General features: G+C 43.6%; 1 protein-coding gene across 3 annotated transcripts in view; it reads left to right on the forward strand.

Annotated features, from left to right (window-relative positions):
• Positions 1-4,979, forward strand: part of LOC113592079 (H-2 class I histocompatibility antigen, Q8 alpha chain-like) — a 144,108-nt gene that overhangs the window by 124,504 nt on the left and 14,625 nt on the right. The window lies entirely within an intron of this gene.

Raw genomic sequence — 4,979 nt, forward strand, 5'->3', positions numbered from 1 at the left:
GCACATTTACGTGTGTGTGTATATGTGTGTGTGCGTGTGCGCTTGAACATATGTGTGTGTATGTGTATTTGTGTGTGCGTGCATATTTGTGTGTGTGCATATGTATGTATGTGTGTAGCTACGTGCGTGTGTGTACTTGTGTTTGTATATGTGTATTTGTGTGTGCCTGCGTATGCGTTTGTGTATATTTGTGTGTGTATGTGTATGTGGGTGTGTGTTTGTGTGTGTGTGTGTGTGTGTGTGTGTGTGTGTGTGTGTGTGTGTGTGTGTGCACGTATGTGTGTGCATATGTGCGTGTGTGTGTGTACGTGCGTATGTGTGTGTACATGTGTGTGTGTGCTCTGTGTACATGTGCATGCATGTGTGTTTGCATGTGTGCTCGTGTGAGCATGTGTGTGTGTCTGTATGTACGTGTGTGCACGTGTGTGTGCACGTGTATGTGCATTTGTGTCTGCTTGCATATTTGCGTGTATGTGCGTATGTGTGTGTGTACGTGCGTATGTGTGTGTGTACGTGCGTATGTGTGTGTACGTGCATATGTGTGTGCGTGTGCATATGTGTATGTGCGTGTGTGTGTGCGTGCATATGTGTGTGTGTTTGTACTTATGTGCGTGTGTGTGTGCATATGTGTATGTGTGTGTGTGCGTATGTGTATGTGCGTGTGCGTGTATGTGTATGTGCGTATGTGTGTGTGTGTGTGCATTCATATGTGTGTATGTGTGTGTGTGTGCCTATGTGTATGTACGTGTGTTCGTTTGTGCGTGTGTACATGTGTGTGCGTGCTTGTGTGTGTGTGCGCTTATGTGTGTGTGTGCATATGTGAATGCGTGTGTGTATGTATGCGTATGTGTGTGCGTGCATATTTGCGTGTGATTGTATATGTGTATATTTGTATGTGTGTGTGTGTGCCTGCGTATGCATGTGTGTATATTTGTGTGTGTGTGTGTGTGTGTGTGTGTGCGTGTACGCATGTGTGTGCTTATGTGCGTGTATGTATGTGTGTGTGTATGTGTGTGAATGTGTATGTGCGTCTGTGTGCTCTGTGTGCGTGCGTGCGTGTGTATGTGTATGTGCGTATGTGTGAGTGTGTGTGTGTGTTTGTGTGTGTGCGTGCACGCATGTGTGCATATGTGCGTGCGTGTGTGTGTGTATATGTGTGAATGTGTATGTTTGTGTGCTCTGTGTGCGTGTGCGCATGCGCGCGTGTTCGCATGTTTGTGTATGTGCGTTTGTGTGTATGTGTGTGCGTGTACATATGTGTGTGCGTATGTGTGTGTGTGTATGTGTGTGTGTATGTGTGTGAATGTGTATGTGCGTGTGTGAATGTGTGTGCGTGCGTGTGTTCGCATGTGTGCGTGTGTGTGCGTATGTGCATATGTGTGAGCGTGTGTGTGCATGAGTGTGTGTGTGTGTGTGGGTATGTGCGTGCACATATGTGTGTGCATATGTGCGTGCGTGTGTGTGTGTATGTGTGTGAATGTATATGTTTGTGTGCTCTGTGTGCGTGTGCGCACGCGCGCGTGTTCGCATGTGTGTGTATGTGCGTGTCTGTGTGTGTGTGTGTGTGTGCGTGTTCATATGTTTGTGTGTATGTGCGTTTGTATGTGTGTGTGTATGTGTGTGAATGTGTATGTGCGTGTGTGTGTGAATGTGTGTGCGCGCGTGTGTTTGCATGTGTGTGTATGTGCACATGTGTATGTGTGTATGTGTGTGCGTGTATGTGCATATGTGTGAGCGTGTGTGTGTGTGTGTGTGCCTGCATGTGTGCGTATGTGTGCGTATGTGTGTGCACATTTGCGTGTTTGTGTATATGTGTGTGTGCATGTGTGTGCGTGCATATTTGTGTGTGTGCATATGTATGTGCCTATGTGTATACCTTCGTGCGTGTGTGTATGTGTATGTGTGTGTGTGCTTGTATGTGCGTATGTGTGTGCGTATGTGTGTGCTTGTGTGTGTGTGTGTGTGCACGTATGTGTGTGCATATGTGCGTGTTGGTGTGTGTACACGTGTGTGCGTATGTGTGTGTGTGCCCGTATGTGCGTGTGTGTGTCTGTGCGTGTGTGCAGGTATATGTATGTGTGTGCGTGCATATGTGCGTGTGTGTGTTTGTGTGTATGTATGTTTGCGTCTGTATATGTATGTGCATGTGTGTGGCCGTGTATGTGTGTGCGTGCATATTTGCGTGTGTGTGTGCCTGTGTATTTGTGTGTGTGTGTGTGTGTGTGTGCGTGCACGTATGAGTGTACATATGTGCATGTGTATGTGTGTGTACGTGTGTGTGTGTGTGTGTGCGTGCACGTATGTTTGTGCATATGTGCGTGCGTATGTGTGTATGTGTGTGTATTTATTTGTGTGTGTGTGTGCTCTGTGTGCGTTTGCACCCACATGTGTTCGCATGTGTGCGTGTATGTGCGCGTGGACGTATGTGGCTCCCTGTAGCTGCACGCATCAGATTTAAAACCTTGATGCTTGCCTACAAAGCCAAAAATGGACCAGCCCCTTCATATATGACGTCAATGGTCAAAGCCCGATCCGTACCTCGAGTACTTCGAACCTCAAGTACGGCTTGGCTTGAAATACCTTGCTTCAGGTCTCATGGATGACAAGAATTGAGACTATTTTCTGTCCTGCTCCAAGATGGTGGAATGAACTCCCGCTTGCTGTCCGGTCAGCAGAGGCAGGACAACTGACACTGCTCCCATATTGACTGACTAATTTAGTACTTATTGTAGGGCACTGTTTATGTTTTTTAACAAACTAGCACTTATTGTTTATAGCACTTATCATTGTTTAAGATAGACCTTATGTATTTTGCACTTCTAGGTATCAGCATTCATCCCTGTATTCTACAGTATTCTAGTTCATTGGAATGTCTGATTCTAACCTACTATACTGTACTTGGATATATTCTATGAGTAAATGACAAAGCACTTTTGTAAGTCTCTCTGGATAAGAGCGTCTGCTAAATGCCGTAAATGTAAATGTGTGTGTGTGTGTGTGTGTGTGTGTCAATCTGTCCTTCTATTACTATGTGCCAGAATACTGCAGGTGTTTATGCATCATCACTGAAATGTTGTGGGATGTAAACATTGATTATTAATAAAGTTATAACCTCCCTGTTAGTATTAATTCCATCTGTGTGTGCACCTGCTTGGGTTCATTCTCATGTTCTCATCTCATGATTCAGGCTCTGAGATTTCAGGCTGCAAGCTCATGGAAAACCTTACAACTCTTCATCTGCTTATGGAAACTGATAGCTTGACCTGTCTTGAGAATTTAGACTCTACATTAGACATGTTTGACAGCTACTTTCTGTTCAGTAGAGATCCAGTAGAGATACAGAAGGGCAGGTTAAATATTTTTATATTATGAAAATTGCTGTTTCCTACCCACAGTCTCACTGATGGTTTTGGTAATGACAGTTAATCAGAGTAACTCTGAATGTTGAAACTTGAAATACATTCATGACTGGATTTAAGATTTTGAAACCAAACATTTTACCACTGTAAACATCATCCAGACAGAAGAACATTTGTCTTAAAACTGGGATTATCTCAGCAAACCCATTCATCTGATCACTTTTCACTTTAAAACACCAAACTGAATGGCTTAGTTAACTTGATACTTTCATGCTTAACTTTATGTTCATGCTTGGTACAAACAACACTGCATATGTCCGTGCATGCGTACATGCAGCGTGTGTGTGTGTGTGTGTGTGTGTGTGTGTGCGGGCGCGTGTGCGTGCGTGTGTGTGTGTGTGTGCGTGTGTGTGCGTGTGTGTGTGTGCGCGTGTGTGTGCTTGTGTGTGCGTGTGTGTGTGTTCCTGCTTCTGCATGTTGGTAATAAAGATGCATCTAGTAAATTTTTGTTCACATTTGAAGGGTTTAATGCGCTTTTTTTTGTACTTGGCCTCTATAAACATTTCTACTTAGAAATCATCAGCACTGAAGTGGACGTCAGAATGGTGCAGCATAATTAGATTTATTTATAGATACACAATCATTTAGAAACAAATACCCATCACATCTAAACATTACGTGTTTCTTTAGTCATTCTTGACATATTAAGTTGAGTTTCTCTCTCAGGCAGAGTCAGATCTGTCACATCACAAGCACCTTTGTGAACTGCTGTGTAAACTGTTTTAGAATCTGAACATTTCACAGGTCTGACAGGAACACTGACTTGTACATTAATGCATCATTTCCTGTAACAAGAGGAACAGAAGAGTACCAATACAGATGGAGATCGGCTGAGATGAACCTCAGTGGACCAAAAACATCTCTATGGCAGGGGATTATAGTGAGGAATATAATTTGGATTTATGGTTTTATAAAACATCTCATCTAAACTTGAAAGTTGTTAATCTTAGAAAATTGTATGATTCATGCATAAAAGGAACTTGCGTGCAGTTACTACTGAGTGTGAGTGTGGTGTGTGTGTGTGGTGTGTGTGTGGTGTGGTGTGTGTGTGTGGTGTGTGTGTGTGTGTGTGTGTGTGTGTGTGGGTGTGAGTATGTGTAGGTGTAGGGGTGTGGTGTGTGTGTGTGTGTGAGTGGTGTGTGTGTGGTGTGTGTGGTGTGTGTGTGGTGTGTGTGTGTGTGGTGTGTGTGTGTGTGTGTGTAGGTGTGTTTGTGTGTAAGTATGGGTTTGTATGTGTACATCATGGTCTGATCATTTTCCAACCGCAGGTCTGACCCTCTGTTATTTTCACCCCCTTGTGTCAAAACCACACGGACGTGTTTTACCACCTCAGTTCAGGTCCCACAGGCAGAGATGCAAACAGCAGCCTGGTTTAATGTTGCATTTGCTTCCTACTAAAAAAATATATGATAAATATATGATGTCAAAACATTGTTTTGAACTCTGACATTTAAGGCAGACAGTGTACTATCAGGACTGCTATAAACAACAAAATTCATGGCAGAATGTTAAGTAATTGCTTGTGCATGCGTGTGTTTGATGTATGCATGTTTGTGTACG

Source organism: Electrophorus electricus, chromosome 5, assembly GCF_013358815.1.
Source record: "Electrophorus electricus isolate fEleEle1 chromosome 5, fEleEle1.pri, whole genome shotgun sequence".
Lineage (NCBI taxonomy): Eukaryota > Metazoa > Chordata > Actinopteri > Gymnotiformes > Gymnotidae > Electrophorus > Electrophorus electricus.